Source organism: Neophocaena asiaeorientalis, unplaced genomic scaffold, assembly GCF_003031525.2.
Source record: "Neophocaena asiaeorientalis asiaeorientalis breed wild unplaced genomic scaffold, Neophocaena_asiaeorientalis_V1.1 scaffold83, whole genome shotgun sequence".
Classification (NCBI taxonomy): domain Eukaryota; kingdom Metazoa; phylum Chordata; class Mammalia; order Artiodactyla; family Phocoenidae; genus Neophocaena; species Neophocaena asiaeorientalis.
In genome coordinates, this window is record NW_020172867.1 from 2,008,419 (window position 1) to 2,027,165 (window position 18,747).

Consider the following 18,747-nt stretch of genomic DNA (forward strand, 5'->3'; position numbering starts at 1 on the left):
TCGATTGAAGGGGAAGGCATTCAAGGCAGGAGGTTCGCACAGGCGGTTAAATGCAGAGGTTGTGCTCCCTTGATTTTGCAGCCTTAGAAAACTGGGCCATTCCATCACTACTAACAATGTAGGCAGAGGAGCAAAGACAAGAACGCTTTGCTTTTGAAGTTAAATCCCCACAGGAAAGCTGCTTTGCTCTTTGTGGGTAGAAACAAAGAGTTGCAAGAAAATGGTCACATCCTCTAGCACTTTTATCTCCTTGCTGCCTAGACATTTTCATGTGGAGAGAGAAAATTCTCATGGAAGCCTGAGTACAAGCAGGCACTGTGTCTTATGAGCTTGAATAACACTACCTCTGTGAGGTTTAGTAACGTGACCTCTGAAGAGCTGCCCCCAACCAAGAAGCTCTGGAAAGTGTTCTTACCTCTTCAGGTCTTTTCATGTAGAAGCGTATATCCGGTTGGTTCTTGGGGCTTTCTCCTCAGGCTGCCAGGAGGAAGAGGAAAGTTGTATTATTGGAAGCCAAAGGAATATTGTGGTTTAAAAATAACCATGAGTAAGTTTAATAGCATCAGTTTCCATAGTCCTCTCACGCCAGCATCTTGACAGGACAGTCCCTGTTTCTGCTGGTGTAAATCCAGTGACGGCAGCACAGCTGGCTCCCACCATCACGGGCTCCTCCAGCTTCCAGAAGGAGCTTCCTAATCTTAAGCCAAAATCTGACTCTCAGGGATTCTGAGAAAACAGCAATAAGGGAAAGGAGAGGAAAAGGGACAGTTGAATAGAAAAATATTTCACTGTGCAGAAATGAGAAGAATTCACTAACTACCTAACATCAGAGCAGTACTTAAAAAAACCGGGGGGTGGGGGTGGGGGGTCACAGAGGAGCCTAAATCCAAAATACATGTATCTGGAGATACTGTGGAGAATTTCTGATTTTCAGATCAGGTAGACTTGAAACCAAGCAGGACCCTGTGGGGCTCCTGGACATGGAAGCCTTTCCATGTCCCCCATTCCTTGTTTGTAGGGAACAGACTCCAGCCTCCGTGACCTTCCCTGAGTCCCAAAGGGGAGATTCAAACAGTTGCTAATCAGGGAAGGGAGGGGATGCAGAGACAAGGGAGGAACAGCCAAGAAACAAGAGCTGCAGCCTTGGGGCAGGATCCTGGTTCTGCCTCAAGGGATGCACATAACAATGTCTTTGAGCTCTTTACAGAACTAAAACCCCCAACAAATGGAGTTAGCATTCTTCATTCCAAAGACCACCAGAGGCCAGATTAAAGGAACCAGAGTAGCTCATTAGATTACCTGAGACCACAGTAAAGGAGTGCACACCCCAATCTTATCAGCAACCTTGCCCTTGAACTATTGCTGTAAAAACTCCACCAAATCCTCCCAGGTGGGGACACACAGTTATCGAGGGCAGGAGCCCTCTGTGTCCCCTTTTGCCTGGTAAAGCAATAAAACTATTCTTTTCTGCTTCACCCAAAACACTGTCTCTGAGATGAGATTTGGCTCGGCACCAGTGCATAGAGGCTGGGTTTTCAGCATCAGACTAAAACGTATAGAAAATTAACATTAACAAATACGGTTTAATAGACATCTATAGGTACACAAATAACACTGTATTCTTTAGAAAATAGACATTTTCAAATGTGTCTGGGACAAAATTTGTTTAGGCATTAGATTACTAAAATACTTTTAAGATTATAATATGCAATAAAAACTGAAAATAAGTTAAAAAACAGTATATATACACACAAATAGTGTGTGTGTGTACATATATATATATAATATATAGATGTACACACACACACTCTAAAAACTTGAAAATTTAAACAAATTTTCAAAAAAAAAACCAACCTAAAGTTAGAGGTTATTCAGCAATAATGAAAAACTCACTAAGCATAAGCATTTCATTGTAACTTGTGTGTCAAACACTAACCACTTTACGCTTAATCTTCATAATACCATTAAGAGGTAGATGCTCTGATCTCCATTTTCCAGGTGAGCAAACTGAGGCACACAGATGTCAAAAAGCTTGCCTAAGGTTATATAGATAGTTAGTGGCAGAAGTAGAATTTGAACCCAGGCAGCCTGGTTCTAAAGCATACATCCTTAACCACTGTACCGTGTAATTTCATATAAAAACCCACGGGAACGGCCAAAGCCATAAAGAGGAAAAGTCATACCTTTTATTTATTTCATACCTTAAAAGCTTTTCTTTTGAATTTTATTTTTTATACAGCAGGTTCTTATTAGCTATCTATTTTATATGTATTAGTGTATACATGTCAATCCCAATTTCCCAATTCGTCCCACCACCACCACTTCCCCCACCAGTTTCCCCCCTTGGTGTCCATACGTTTGTTCTCTACATCTGTGTTTCCATTTCTGCCCTGCAAACCGGTTCATCTGTACCATTTTTCTAGGTTCCATATATATGCATTAATATATGATATTTGTTTTTCTGTTTCTGACTCACTTCACTCTGTATGACAGTCTCTAGCTCCATCCACCTCTCTACAAATGATCCAGTTTCGTTCCGTTTTATGGCTAATAGTCCATTGTATATATGTACCACATCTTCTTTATCCATTTGTCTGTTGATGGGCATGTAGATTGCTTCCATGACCTGGCTATTGTAAATAGTGCTGCAATGAACATTGTCATACCCTTAATAGCTTTTTATATTTAAAAAAATAGGTTATTTAACACAAGATTGCAACATGGTGGCAGGCTTTAGTAAATGATCCTGTTGTCTCCTCCTGTGCTAAAAACTAGGGCACAGAGTGGGAGAAGGAAAAAAAAATGGAAATGGTATTACGTTGGCCAAGGATTTACCAGCATCTATGTGGATGATGTTTAGGTAAGACATGCAGAGCCATGTATGTACATTGACACAAGCTAAGGACTGGTGTGAATCATGGCTCTGACTAGCAATGCCACAAGTATTACACCATCTGTGCATATTGAGTTAAAATTACTTCTGTGCATATTGAGTCAAAATTGAGTTCTAAGTGATTAGTCTCTAATGACTTTGATTACAGTAACTTGCTAAATTGCTATAAATGGGGGCCTCTAGGATAAAGTGTTTAAGAGCCCAGGCTGTGGTGTCAGATCTCAGCTTCAGGCTATGGCTTGGCCACCTGATAGCTTTATGACCTTGGTAGGAAAACAATAGCCACCACCGACTCTACCATTTCCTGGGGTTGCTGTAAGAACTAATTATAAAACACCTGATATGGTGCCTGGCACAGAATGGCTGGAAAACAAGAAACAGTTATTCGCAGACCAAAAACTGACAAACACCCATCTTCTAAAAGTTAAAGTAGGCAGAAATATTTTGTCAGAAGAAATCATAAGACTTCAGATTCTCTGTAATAATGGGTTAGGATATTTGGACAAGCCCTCTTGAAAACAAAACACACACACACACACAAAACCACTAAGGGAATTACCTGGTGGTCCAGTGGTTAGGACTTGGTGCTTTCATTGCCCAGGGTCCTGGGTTCGATCCCTGGCTGGGGAACTAGGATCCCACAAGCCATGCAGCACAGCCAAAACCACCCCCCACAAAACAACAAACAAACAAAAACAACAAACAAACACTAAAATCTATGGGTAAAGTGTTAAAAAATAAAAGAAAAGCAGACATATTTCTTAAAAGTAAGAGGAGCTAACATCATAGTTAGAAATAACCAGAACAAAAGGAACTCCAGAGATAAATGAGTGCAGAAGCCACTTTTGTCCTGAGGGGATCTGCTGCTCCCACTAGACTTGAACTTGCATGTGAATGAATTTTGGCTGCAAATGGGACACAAATCAAAGCTCAGACTCATACCAGGTGGGATGTCTGGTGGGAGACTCTCCGCTCAGTAAGCCTGGGGCCCAAAAGTGAGGATGAACCAAAGGAATGGAGGTTTTCTGTGAGATCTTGCATCCTAAATGGACCCAGACATAAAGTCTTAAACTAAGATTAGGGTGGTCCTGGATTAGAATTGCTTTCTGGTGCCAAGTAGAAGCAAACTCAAGCAGAAGCTCTCTGGAGGACCTGTAGCTGTGTTCTAGTTCTCCACTTCTTCCTAGAGATAGTTCCAAGTACAACAGTCAAGAATCAATGATGAAGATGCACACTAAAGATGTTACCATGAAGGAGAAAAGCAGAATCAGGCATGTGTGCATGGGCACACACGGACACAAACAGGTCTACAAAGGATTCAGACTGATGATAAAAGCATTCTGCTTATTATGCTTAGTGAAATATATCAGATACGCTCCATCTGCAGGGAACAGGAGACTTTTACCAAGTGATCTTGCAAGTGAGAAAGAGAACCAAATAGAACTTCTAGAATTTAAAAATGTGATAACTAAAGTTAACTCAGTGGATAAGTTAATAGCAAATCAAGCACGTTCATGAATAGGGATAAAAATCAAAAGAAGTTATCCAGAATGTAGCCCGAAGAGACAAACAGAAAATGCAGAAAAGCTGGTAGGAAATAGGAAGCACAGATGTGAGATCAAGGGTATTCAGTTGGGATCCCCAAGGAAGAAGAGAGTGGGATAAACATATTTGAAGAGATGGTGGCTGAGAATTTACCAAACCAATCCAGATTCAAGAAGTTCAATGAACTCCAATCGGAATAAGTAAAAATAAGTCCACACTTACACACATCATAGTAAAACTGCTGATAACCAAAGACAAGGAAGATAACCCTTAAATGAAGTCCAAGAAAAAGCAACAGATTTTCTTAAAAGGAGTGTCAAACTAACGGTAAGAAGAGAGAAAACAATAGAATGGTCTTTCCTCTTTGTATGTTGAAGATTGCTGTTAAGCTAGAATTCCATTTCCAGTTGAAATATTTCTAGAATGAAGGTGAAATATTTCTAGAATGAAGGTGAAATAAAGACACTTTGAGAAAACAAAAACAGAATTTATCACCTAAATAAAGGAAAATCTAACAGATGCTCTTTAGGTAGCAAATATGACCCAAAGTGAAGATCAGAGATGTGAGAAGGATTTGTGAATTCATCTAAATAAACACTGAATGCATAAACTAGGTTGTATGGGTTTTACATATAGAAAGGTCATTGCATTTTCCAGAGGACAGTAGTTACCAATTAACTTTAAACATTGATACGTGTTGTAACTTTTAGGATAAGATTTAAAAGGGATTAAAAAAAAGAATGTATAATGTCTAATCTCATAGAGGAAAAATGTAATTATAAAATAATTTAAGAGATGCATGAAAGAAAAGAGTGCAACAAGATAGGGTAAGAACAAAGCACAAAATAAGATGTCAGATTTAAGCCCAAATAAACCAATTAAATTCATATTTTAATCGATTTGAAATGTAAGAATAAAGAAAATCCCTATGAGTTGACATAGGGTGATTTTCAGGATATATTCTTAAGTGAAAAAGCAAGATGAGAAACTTATGTCACATTTTGTGTGAGAAAAAAATAAGAATACACACATTTATTATTACAAAATTAAACAGAAAGGACAAATGAGAAATAAAATCAGTGGCCTACAAGGGTGTGGAGGTTGGTATCCACAGGGTGGGAGGGACAGAGAAGGGAATGAGACTTTTAAGCAGACCTTTTTATAGAATTTTGACTCTTGAACCATGTTAATCTTTTATATATTCAAAAAATAAATTGAAACAAGAAATGAGGAAAACTCTAACATTGAAGGCAGATAGAAACAAAACCATATCACACTGATACGTAATTACCCAGAAGGAAAAAAAAATAATTTCTGACCACAGTACTCTGACAGTACACACCCAATGTAATATAGTTCAGTCTTAGAACAAAAAGAAATCTTAAACGTAAGTTTGTTGTTGATGAATCAATTATGAAATATTTTTAGTTTACTGCATGACTGAGTAAATATACTGTTGGGAACGCAGGTTCTCATTGTGGGAGGAGAGAAGTACAAACAGCCAGTGTGGGCAGGACAGAAGAAACCCTGTGGTGCTAGGATGAAAATGGAGACATTGTCAGTATAAACTTGAGATTTTTCAAGCTCTTTCCACTGAAAGGGCCTGGAAGCAATCACATCTCTGTACCAGGGAGCTCACCTAGCATCCAGATCTTAGTTTTGAATACTATTCCCCACTACAAAGGAACAGCAGGACGTCTTGGAGAAATGCCTGACTTCAGGACGGAGACAGGGAAAGTAAAAAGGAAGTCTGGAAGATCTGGTAGCAGAGAGTTAAAAAGTGCTCAAAACTTATGGGAACTATCAAAAACACACAGGATCCCGTGACTCAGAAACTTAAAGGAGCTCACAATGGCCAAATATGGGAGAATTTAAACTTCAAAACAAATGGTGACAGAAATAGATTGTAATGCTGAATAAAAATAATTCATAAATCCACACTGGTTCTAAAATCCCTTTCCTTTAAAAAGGATGGGGCGAGAGGAGCGAAGGGAAAGTTTTCCTTAGAGCAGGTACCAACTAACAGGTGTAGGAGGAATAAGAGAAATAGAAAATCATTATTTTACATTAGTAGAAATCACCAGTGGATGATAAAATATGGGGTAAGAGATTGTTAGGGAGCAGACTGTGGAGAAATTTGACAGACACCCACTTTAACCAAGTGTTCAAACTTAGTATTGTAATAATGGAACTGTGTCATGCACCCCTCACACACCACACTGAGGAGAACACGGCATGGGGCACCCCTAACAAAAAAAAATGTTTACCTGGGCCTGATTGTGAGGAGAGGAAGAGTCAGACAGATGCAAATATGCAGAAGAATGTCCTGCAAAATAACTGAGGTGGATCCTTTAAAAAGGAGAAAAGAGAGAAGAAAAGGAAAAAGGAAAGAGAAAAAAAAAGAAAAAACCCAAAAGGCTGGGGACCTGTTCTACCTACAGAGAAAACTAAGTGTGGTTCATGACCCTTAACTGGGTCCTGGATGGAAGAAAAATTGTTAAATACTTCAGTGAGACACCTGGGCATATCTGAATGTGGACTGTACATTAAATGATAATATTGCATTAATGTTAAAGTTTAGAGAGGATAATTATACTGTGGTAGGAGAATGTCCCTGTTCTTAAGAGATAAAGGCTCAACTCTCATCCAGTTAGAAGTACGTGTGTGTATATATATATATAAATACATACATGTAAAAATGAATGATATACATATGCATTTGTATATACACATATTCACAGAGTGTAGCAAAGTGTTAATAATTGGTGAATCGAATTGATGTTTATTATTCTTGTGAGTTTTCTGTAGACTTGAACTTTTTAAAAATAAAGGTTGGGGGGCTTCCCTGGTGGCGCAGTGGTTGAGAGTCCGCCTGCCGATGCAGGGGACACAGGTTCGTTCCCTGGTCTGGGAAGATCCCACATGCCGCGGAGCGGCTGGGCCCGTGAGCCATGGCCACTGAGCCTGCGCGTCCGGAGCCTGTGCTCCGCAACGGGAGAGGCCACAACAGCGAGAGGCCCACGTACCGCAAAAAAAAAAAAATAAATAAATAAATAAATAAATAAAGGTTGGGGGAATTTTAACTAAGATTTATTTATCTAAAAGACAAATATTGTTATACTAGGTAAATGGAGAAAATCCAACTAGTATATGCAGTGTAAAGCTACATTTAAACCTAAAGATACTAAAAGATTGAAAATAAAGGAGATTAAAAAAAGAAAGCTCAGGTGGCTCTATAAATATCAGATAAAACCAATTTTAAACAAAAAGCATCACCAGAAAAAAAGAGTTGTCTCAATGATTTTTCAAAAAGTTCAATTCACAAAGAAGTGATTTAAAAATCCCTAAAACATTTACATTGAATGAGGTCTTCAATATATAAACCAAAATTGATGGTCTTCAATGTATAAACCAAAATTGATACAACTACAAGAAGAAATAGAAAAATCTACATTCATAGTGAAAGACTTTAACCTAAATCTCTGTAATTGATAGACTAAGTGGCCAAAGTAGAATTCAAACGAGAGAGGAAAAAATCCAGACACGCAAGGACCCAAAGTTTAGCAGCCACAGACACCTTCTGAAACACTAAAGGATATCTCTTGCTAAAGAAAAAAAAAAAAGAATCCAAAAGGAAGACATGGAGTACAAAAAACAATGGCAATCAAGAAAGCAATTAAACAGATTGGTTCAAGATGGCAGACTAGAAGGATGTGCTCCCACTTCCTCTTGCAAGAGCACCAGAATCACAACTAACTGCTGAAGAGTCGTCGACAGGAAGACAGTGGAATTCACCAAAAAGGATACCCCACCTCCAAAGACAAAGGAGCAGCCACAATGAGATGGTAGGAGGGGCGCAATCACAGTAAAATCAAATCCCATAACCGCTGGGTGGGTGACTCACAAACTGGAGAACAATTATACCACAGAAGTCCACCCACTGGAGTGAAGGTTCTAAGCCCCACGTCAGGCTTCCCAACCTGGAAGTCCGGCAATGGGAGGAGGAATTCCTAGAGAATCAGACTTTGAAGGCTAGTGGGATTTGACTGTGGAACTTCAACAGGATTGGGGGAAACAGAGACTCCACTCTTGGAGGGCACACACCAAGTAGTGTGTGCATCGGGACCCAGGAAAAGGAGCAGTGACCTCAGGGGAGACTGAACCAGACCGATCTGTTAGTGTTGGAGGGTATCCTGCAGAGGCGGGCGGTGGCTGTGTCTCACTGTGAGGACAAGGACACTGGAAGCAGAACTTCTGGGATGTACTCCTTGGCGTGAGCCCTCCCAGAGTCGGCCATTGGCCCCACCAAAGAGCCTGGGTAGGCTCCAGTGTTGGGTCATCTCAGGCCAAACAACCAACAGGGAGGGAACCCAGCCCCACCCATCAGCAGACAAGTGGATTAAAGTCTTACTGAGCTTTGCCCACCAGAGCAACACCCAGCTCTACCCACCACCAGTCCCTCACATCAGGAAACTTGCTCAACCCTCTTAGACAGCCTCATCCACCAGAGTGCAGACAGCAGAAGCAAGAAGAACTACAATCCTGCAGCCTGTGGAACAAAAACCACATTCACAGAAAGACAGACAAGATGAAAAGGCAGAGGGCTATGTACCAGATGAAGGAACAAGATAAAACCCCAGAAAAACAACCAAATGAAGTGGAGATATGCAACCTTCCAGAAAAAGAATTCAGAATAATGATAGTGAAGATGATCCAGGACCTCAGAAAAAGAATGGAGGCAAAGATTGAGAAGATGCAAGAAATGTTTAACAAAGACCTAGAAGAATGAAAGAACAAACAAACAGAGACGCAATACAATAACTGAAATGAAAAATACACCAGAAAGAATCAACAGCAGAATAACTGAGGCAGAAGAACGAGTAAGTGACCGGGAGGACAGAATGGTGGAATTCACTGCTGCAGAACAGAATAAAGAAAAAAGAATGAAAAGAAATGTAGACAGCCAAAGAGACCTCTGGGACAACATTAAATGTAACAACATTCGCATTATAGGGGTCCCAGAAGGAAAAAGAGAGAAAGGACCTGAGAAGATATTTGAAGAGATCATAGTCGAAAACTTCCCTAACATGGGAAAGGAAATAGCCACCAAAGTCCAGGAAGCACAGAGAGTCCCAGGCAGGATAAGCCCAAGGAGAAACATGCCGAGACACAGTAATCAAACTGGTAAAAATTAAAGACAAAGAAGAATTACTGAATGCAGCAAGGGGAAAAAGACAACATACAAGGGAACTCCCATAAGGTTAACAGCTGATTTCTCAACACAAACTCTACAAGCCAGAAGGGAGTGGCATGACATATTTAAAGCGATACTGGTTCTTTGAGAAGATAAACAAAACTGATAAACCATTACCCAGACTCATCAAGAAAAAGAGGGAGAGAACTTAATAAAATTAGAAATGAAAAAGGAGAGGTTACAACGGACAGCGCAGAAATACAAAGCATCCTAAGAGACTACTACAAGCAACACGGGAATTCTATCAAACATGTAGAGAAGTGCTGACACCCATCCTTCTCAAACACCTCCAAGAATTGCAGAGGAAGGAACACTCCCAAACTCATTCTATGAGGCCACCATCACCCTGATACCAAAACCAGACAAAAATACTACAGAAAAAGAAAATTAATATGATCATCTCAATAGATGCAGAAAAAGCTTTTGACAAAATTCAACACCCATTTATGATAAAAACTCTCCAGAAAGTGGGCAAAGAGGGAACGTACCTCAACATAATAAAGGTCATATACGACAAACCCATAGCAAATATCATTGTGAATTGTGAAAAACTGAAAGCATTTCCTCTAAGATCAGGAACAAGACAAGGATGTCCACTCTCACCACGATTATTCAACATAGTTTTGGAAGTCCTAGGCACGGCAATCAGAGAGGAAAAAAAAAATAAAAGGAATACAAATTGGAAAAGAAGAAGCAAAACTGTCACTCTTTGCAGATGACATGATACTATACATAGAGAGTCCTAAAGATGCCACCAGAAAACTACTAGAGCTAAGCAATGAATTTGGTAAAGTTGCAGGATACAAAATTAATGCACAGAAATCTCTTGCATTCCTATACACTAATGATGAAAAATCTGAAAGAGAAATTAAGGAAACACTCCCATTTACCACTGCAACAAAAAGAATAAAACCTAGGAATTAACCTACCTAGGGAGAGAAAAGACCTGTATGCAGAAAACCGTAAGACACTGATGAAAGAAATTAAAGATGATACAAACAGATAGAGAGATATACCATGTTCTTGGATTGGAAGAATCAACATTGTGAAAATGACTATACTACCCAAAGCAATCTACACATTCAATGAAATCCCTATTAAATTACCAATGCCATTTTTTACAGAACTAGAACAAAAAGTCTTACAATTTGTATGGAGAAACTAAAGACCCCAAATAGCCAAAGCAGTCTTGAGGGAAAAAAACGAAGCTGGAGGAATCAGACTCCCTGACTTCAGACTGTACTACAAAGCCACAGTAATCAAGACATTATGGTACTGGCACAAAAACAGAGATATAGATCAATGGAACAGGATAGAAAGCTCAGAGATAAACCCACACACATATTGTCAACTAATCTATGACAAAGCAGGTAAGAATACACGATGGAGAAGAGACAGCCTCTTCAATAAGTGGTGCTGGGAAAACTGGACAGCTACATGAAAAATAATGAAATTAGAACACTCCCTAACATCATACACAAAAATAAACTGAAAATGGATTAGACACCTAAATATAAGACCGGAGACTATAATAAAACTCTTGAGGAACACATAGGAAGAACACTCTTTGACATAAATCACAGCAAGATCTTTTTTGATCCACCTCCTAGAGTAATGGAAATAAAAACAAAAGTAAACAAATGGGACCTAATGAAACGTAAAAGCTTTTGCAAAGCAAAGGAAACTACAAACGATGAAAAGACAACACTCAGAATGAGAAAATATTTGCAAATGAATCAACGGACAAAGGATTAATCTCCAAAATATATAAACAGCTCATGTAGCTCAATATCAAAAAAACAAACAACCCAATCCTAAAATGGGCAGAAGACCTAAATAGACATTTCTCCAAAGAAGACATACAGATGGCCAAGAAGCACATGAAAAGCTGCTCAACATCACTAATTATTAGAGAAATGCAAATCAAAACTACAATGAGGTATCAGCTCACACCAGTTAGAATGGGCATCATCAGAAAATCTACAAACAACAAATGCTGGAGAGGGTGTGGAGAAAAGGGAACCCTCTTGCACTGTTGGTGGGAATGTAAATTGATACAGCCACTATGGAGAACAGTATGGAGGTTCCTTAAAAAACTAAAAATAGAATTACCATACGACCCAGCAACCCCATTACTGGGCATATACCCAGAGAAAACCATAATTCCAAAGGACACATGCACCTCAGTGTTCATTGCAGCACTATTTACAATACCCAGGTCATGGAAGCAACCTAAATGCCCATCGACAGACGAATGGATAAAGAAGATATGGTATATATATATACAATGGAATATTACTCAGCCATAAAAAGGAATGAAATTGGGTCATTTGTAGAGACGTGGATGGACCTAGAGAGTGTCACTGAAGTAAGTCAGAAAGAGAAAAACAAATATTGTATATTAATGCATATATGTGGAACCTAGAAAAATAGTACAGATGAACCAGTTTGCAGGGCAGAAATTGAGACACAGATGTAGAGAACAAATGTATGGACACCAAGGGGGGAAAGCGGCAGGGGTCGTTGGGGTGGGATGGTGCTGGGATGAATTGGGAGACTGGGATTGACATATATACACTAATATGTATAAAATGGATAACTAATAAGAACCTGCTGTATAAAAAAATAAAATAAAATTCAAAAAAATCAATTAAACAAAAATGAAAAAGAAATTCTCCAGAAACTCTTTATTACAGGGAAAAGTAATAACCCTAGAAATATTATGAGATTATCTTAATATGAGAGATAGATGGAATAGAGGAAGGAGGAAGTGAAAGCATGCAAACATTATTTTGGGCAAGAGGAAGCTATAGATTCGGGTTACCTCTAGAACGTAGAAAAATATTTATATACACATCAAAAATTTAAGGTTAGCTAGTAGAAAAACACTTTAGTTTCTAAACCACCAGAGTAAAAAACAAGAACAAAAGCAAACAAGAAATTGATCAAAAACAGGAAAGGAACAAAACAAACAAAAAACAAGAAGCATGGTAAAACAACGCGTCAATCCAACACATGACAGTAACAGATGCCTTGCGTGAGGGGAAGCAAAGCTATGGCTCTGAGTTATTTACAAGAGATACTCCTAAAATAAAATGACAGCAAAAGATTGAACATAAAGGGATGAAAAAAACATATCAGAAAATGCTAACTAAAAGAAAATGTGTAGCATAGTATTAATCTGACAAAATAGCGTACAAGGAAACAATTGCTAAGAGACAACAGTGAGGGATGTTTTTATTTTTAAAAAATTACAATCCACAGAAATCATAAGCGTGACAAACAGCTGTCCATTATCCCCAGAATTTCAAAGTACATAAAGCAAAAAGCCTTGTAAAAATATAAGAAGAGGAAAATCCATAACCACAGTAGGTCTAACACCCTTAAAATCCACTCCTATATATTTTGCAGGTTTCTCCTGATAGATTAGCAAAGCCTTACAGTGTGTGTAGTGCGTAAGTTGTTTCTTCCCAGGTGTTAGTGCATCCCTATCCCTGGAGCATGCAGAGAATTGACCCTAGTTACAGGGCTAATGGCAACAAGGGCTGGTTTTGGTGCGTCTTGAGGAGGACAAGCATCCCCTTTCAAAGCATCTGCCCCAGATGAGGCTAGCATGGGGTTTTCGAGCAAAGGAAGGCTAGTCTCTTCAGATACCAAGAGGGCAAGATAGTTCCACTGGCAAAGGAATCCTGGGGTGACTTGGGGTTTCAAGATTGTTAGTTTTATCAGAACCTAACAAGATGTTTCTCTTCCAAGTTTCAGAATCCCATTCTTTCCTAGTCAATGCCCTAAACTTTAACATAAGAAACTTGGCATCACTGTGAATTTAGCAATCATAATTCAACAACCCACACAATTAAATTTTGTATAACATTTCAGCGATTATCAGCACTGTGGCTCTAAGAAATAATCCTTGTAAGGGCTTAAGAGAAGCTCTGTGACATTCTATAGTCAGACCATGACTTGAGCTGAGAGTTAAAGGACCTGACCTTGTCATTTTCTCTCCGTAAATACTCTAGTACCCTCAGGACAATCCACCCCACATCGCTGTTATCATGACTGCCATTAACAGTCAGTCCAGCAGCTGCTTGGGATTCCAAGGCATTTGCTTCCATTGAGATTTTATCATAACGAATCACAGGTGATAGCTTGATTAACTGTGGTGCCGCTACAGTACCAGCATCCCATTTCCCACTGGCAAGGAGCTGAGCACTGCACTTAAGCTCAGACAAATCCCCAAATACTATTCGTGTGTGTGGTTGGAGTGCGGAGGGGGACATCTATCTACCGGGACCACTTCCACTATCAAACATTTTTTTTTTTTTTTTTTTTCCCATCCGCGGCATGCGGAAACCTCACGGACCGGGGCACGAACCCGTGTCCCCTGCATCGGCAGGCGGACTCTCAACCCCTGCGCCACCAGGGAAGCCCACGCTATCAATTCTCTGACAGTCAGGGTCCAGACAGAGACAGAAACTACACAGGAATTTGAACATTTGCAACCATATGGGGATGGTTAATATAAAGAACTATTTACAGGGAGTACACACTAATAAAGCAAGAATACCCTAGGACTGAGGGAGAACAGCCAAGGAAAGAACAAACTTTCCTAGGCTGAGATTCAGCTCTCCTTCCGGAGACACGGCTGCAGCCCACTGCAAGGTGGAGAAGCTCTAGATGCCCGGGGCCAAAGCTGGTCCAAAATGAGGCTGGCGGCCAGGTGTCACAGGCAGAGCACACGGGCTGGGGACCAGCATTACAACTTGTTAGAAGGTGAGCACCACTCAGTGTCCTACACTTAAGGCTGGCAACCATGGGGCACACTGCAAACTGGAAGGCACTCCTTTCCTCCTACAATGTCCCTCCAGCACCCTCTACTGACAAATTTAGCACTGTTCCGGATGGCAGAGAGTCTGGCTCCATTATCAAGGCAAGGAAGGGTGGGATGGAGCTGAGAGGCAGTAAATTGGTAACCGTCTAACTTACTTGCTGTCCGTTGCACCTCCTTTTCCTTCAACCAGTCCCACAGCTGCGGGGGATCTTTACCTGGCACAGTGCCCTGAACCCTCATTCCCAAAGGGGCTGACAGCATTCCCTGCCCATCTGTGCTTCTTTTTTCACCCCAAAAGCAACACCATTGACCCAAGAATGTCAAACCGGAGTGGCTCACCTTTGTAGCTAGAGACTCCTTCCCCGATCTCAGAGCGGTACATTTTCCGAGCTTGGAAACACTACAGCAAGAACTAGTCGTGGGTCCAGACCTTGGGCGAGTGTATAACCACACACCCTACCCTGTGGGCAGTGGATACTGAGTCTGGCTCAAGCGTGGTGACAGTGGTTTTGCAGGAAAGAAAGTCAGAACTGGCGATGAGCGGGGAGAAAGCCAAGCTTCTGAGGGAGGATGAGCTGCTCTTTAAGGGTGCCTCCAAGCCCGAGCTTGGCTGTTTGTTTAGAAAACGATCAGCAGCTGTGAAGGAACCCAGCCCTTATGGGTGGTTAAAGGTCACGAACGCTGCTCCTTCAAGAGATGGCGGGCGTGGCTAACGCAGCCTCCAAATACCTGTTTATGGCTCCCTCACCTGCATGCACACTAATGAGGGCAGGAGAAGCACCTGGCTGAGGTTCAGGGCAAACAGTACTGGGACCCACAGTAAACAGAGTCTTTTTTTTTAAAAGACTCAGCTAGACGTTATCTAATAGGAAAAGAAATGGCCGTGCTGTGGTTATTCTCCGTGAGGATGAAACTTCAGAATACTTTGACTTTCATTTGTCTAGGTCACCCCCCAAGACCAGGCTCCTCTGCGGCTTTAGAGATACGAGCTAACTTGTCCAGCTCGAAGCGCTCAGGCAGGGGCAGCCGTTACTCACCCACCGCTTGACTCTTACCAAGGAGTCAAGTGAAACTGGAGGCAGAGCCCCCCTCCTTGGGGGACGTTGTAAAATGAGGAGAAGTGCCTCCAGCTGCTGCCACCCAGCAGACGCTACACCCGCCCCCCTCCTCCACGCTCCCCGAGCCCGGCCTCTCCTCCGTGGCCTGACTGAACCCTGGCTCCTGCAGCCCTGGCTCTCAGAGCCTGGATGGCAAACGGCGAATCTGCTTCACAAGTGACTGCACATGTGAAGACGCCAATCAACAGCCTACCACCATTTTGGTATATTTTTAGTAAAACATAGCTTTCACCTTTTAAATGTCAGCTGGAATTAATTGACTTGTTTTTCACAAAACCCGAAAGAGCCCACACTGGCTCTGTGTGACCTGGAGGGGCCTGCCCTGCTCAGGGCCCTTCTGAGAGAAACAGCCAGAAGCAGAACATCCCCTCCATCCATAACCCTAGTGAACACCTGCCCCCAGGGCAGTCAGTCCAGATTTCTGGTCTGGCCCTAAAAGATGAGCTTTGCAAATCATACTCTTTCCTTGGGAATTGGAAAACTGAAAGCAGCTGGAAAGTTCCGTAAGTGGAGAGTCACATAGCAGGAAAGTTGTATAACTAGGGTGTCAGGAAACTCTTCAGCTGAGAAAGAGTGGAAGAGAGAGTTTCCTCACTCCTGACTGCTCTCATGGCTCCCACGCTAGTCCAGTGAGCCTTGCCCTGTTTGTGGGCTGTTCTTGGATGCTCACGACATTCCCTCTGGAATCCAGACCCCACCAGAGCACTTCCTGGAGGATGAGCATGGGGGCCCTCATTTAGCAGCAGACCTTGGAACAAAATCCCGGCCTCCAGACCAAACTCATGAGGCTGCCCTCAAAAGCAGGGGTGGCCCTGAAAATTCTTGACAGTTGTGTGGCCGAGGCCCCACTCGTCAGAAGGGAGGTCTGCCCCTTCAGACGCCAGCAGGTGTGTGCCGGTTGCCAGCCGAAGTCAGGCGAGTCACGGGAGTTGAAGGGAGGCCATTGAGAATGGCTTCACGCCCTTCCCTAAATGAAATCATGTCTTAAACGCTCACTGTAAATTATCAGGGTGGCACAGTCTTCAAATTGCTCCCATCCAGGCTTGGCTCGGCAAGCCTCACTCCCTGTTCGATGGAGCCAGAGAGGAGTGGAGTGGGGCCCTTAGGAAAGACAAGGGAATTGCCCCTGGTCTGGCATGCAAACCAAATCCGCAGGTGGAGCTAAAAAAGTCACTTCAAATTTCGGTTGCTCTGCATATGCACATAAGTTAGCATGAGTAAGGTTGTGGCCATCAGAGAAGGGAGAAAATCTCTCTCTGAAGCTCTTGGGGGAGATTTTGTAGGTCCCTGTAAATAAAGAAATAACAGTGCTGGTGGCCATGGTAAAAAGCACAAGCACACAGCCTCCTGGTAGAGGAGGAGGGCAACTCACTCCTTCAAATGGCCCTTGGGGAACACTCAGGCTTTCTCAGTGATGTCCAAACATTTTTACACACCCCCAGCGAAATTCATAAAAATAAGTACCCCCTGCATATTTGAAAGCTGATATCTGGTTTTCATCTTAAGCTTAAACAGTTGCAAAGAATACAACTTCCAGTAAAGATTGACATTTTAACATACAACTGTTCCGTTACTCTCTTAAATGTAAAAATAAAACTAGACCATGAGATAGAATGACTGGAAGGTGAGGTAGAGGAACACTAAGAGTGGAGATCCTCTTTAGGGAACCGGGATCTAAATGACCCATCATCATCCACACAAAACCGTGGGAGCAGACCCCTCTAGGCAGAAGGAACAAGTGCAAAGGCCCTGAGGCAGAGACAAACTTGACTTGTTTGCAAAACAGAAAAATGCTAGTGTAGTGAGAGATAGGCTGTGAGGGGGAGGTGGGGCTGGATCACGTAGAACTCTGGATACTATTGTGTTGATCTCTTCGTTTTGCCTCTCTACACTCCCTACTGCTATGGCCCTGTCCTGAGCCACAAAAGCCTGACCTGCCCTGTGTCTCTGTCAGTGGGCAGTTGACTGGTGACTTCTAGATGTGCTTAGCCAAGAGTGCACTCCAGCAGTTCTGACGAGGGAAAAGCAAGAGGGTGGGATGTTTACTACCCCGGCTCCCTTCTTGCAGGGTCCCATGGGCCGGCTGGGTTCCTTCAGCAAAGGTCCCAGCTCCTGTCAGGGAGCCTCTCTGTTTCTGGTTACTGTTTCCTTCCCTTTCCTTCCTGCAAGCCTTGGTGCCTGGGGTGGTTACCACCTGCTTTGGAACGTTGGGTACCGCGCTGTCTCTTATGGTTTCCCTACCTGCTCCGCACCTTGGTGAAAAGTCCTTTTATTTAACTCTCCTCCAATGACCCTAATTTGTAGGTGTCATCCATATCTTCCTGGGACCCTGGCTGGTATTCCACGATTAAGCGGTCACATTTTATTAGTAGCATTCTTCAGTCCTTTGATAATTGTCTTTCATCCTGTGAAGCTACATCACAGACCTTTTGGTGCTTTTTTAGCTTTTGTTTCCAAGCGCCTATTACAGTGTTATAGGAAAAGCACAGTGACCGTATACATAATGCACAACAGAGCCAAGAGATACTTGAGAGACAACTGTTCCATGGAGAACAAAATGCAGTAGGAGGCCATGAAGTTCAAGTCCGGAATGGCATTCCCATGCACAACCCTCTCTGGGGAACGCAAACTCCACTGCCCTCCCCAGGTTCAAAACTTCCACTTCCCCCTAGTGTTAGTTGGAAAACTTTTAGCCATAACCATATTTAGTCATATCTGGGGAGGGGGGGTCAAAAGTCAAAAAGAAGAAAAAGAATGTATATATGCTTACTTAGCTAAGGTCACAGTTACTGCTAACACACTTGTCTGGGAAAGCCTCAGTCAGAGGGCTCAGGACAAAAAAACAAACCAAGCCAAATAAAACCTTTCCCTTCAATTGGGTGGACACTAGCTGCTTTCATTCATCTCAATCCAAGAATCACCCTGTCAAGTCATGGCTTTATCACACTGTGGAAGCCTTAGGTGGCTGCAAGGCCACTGCCGATGGGAGACTCCATGCTAATCACTGCAAGTCACAGCTGTCTTGTTTTTTTTTTACTTTTTTATAAATTTATTTATTATTTATTTTTGGCTGCGTTGGGTCTCCGTTGCTCCGTGCAGGCTTTCT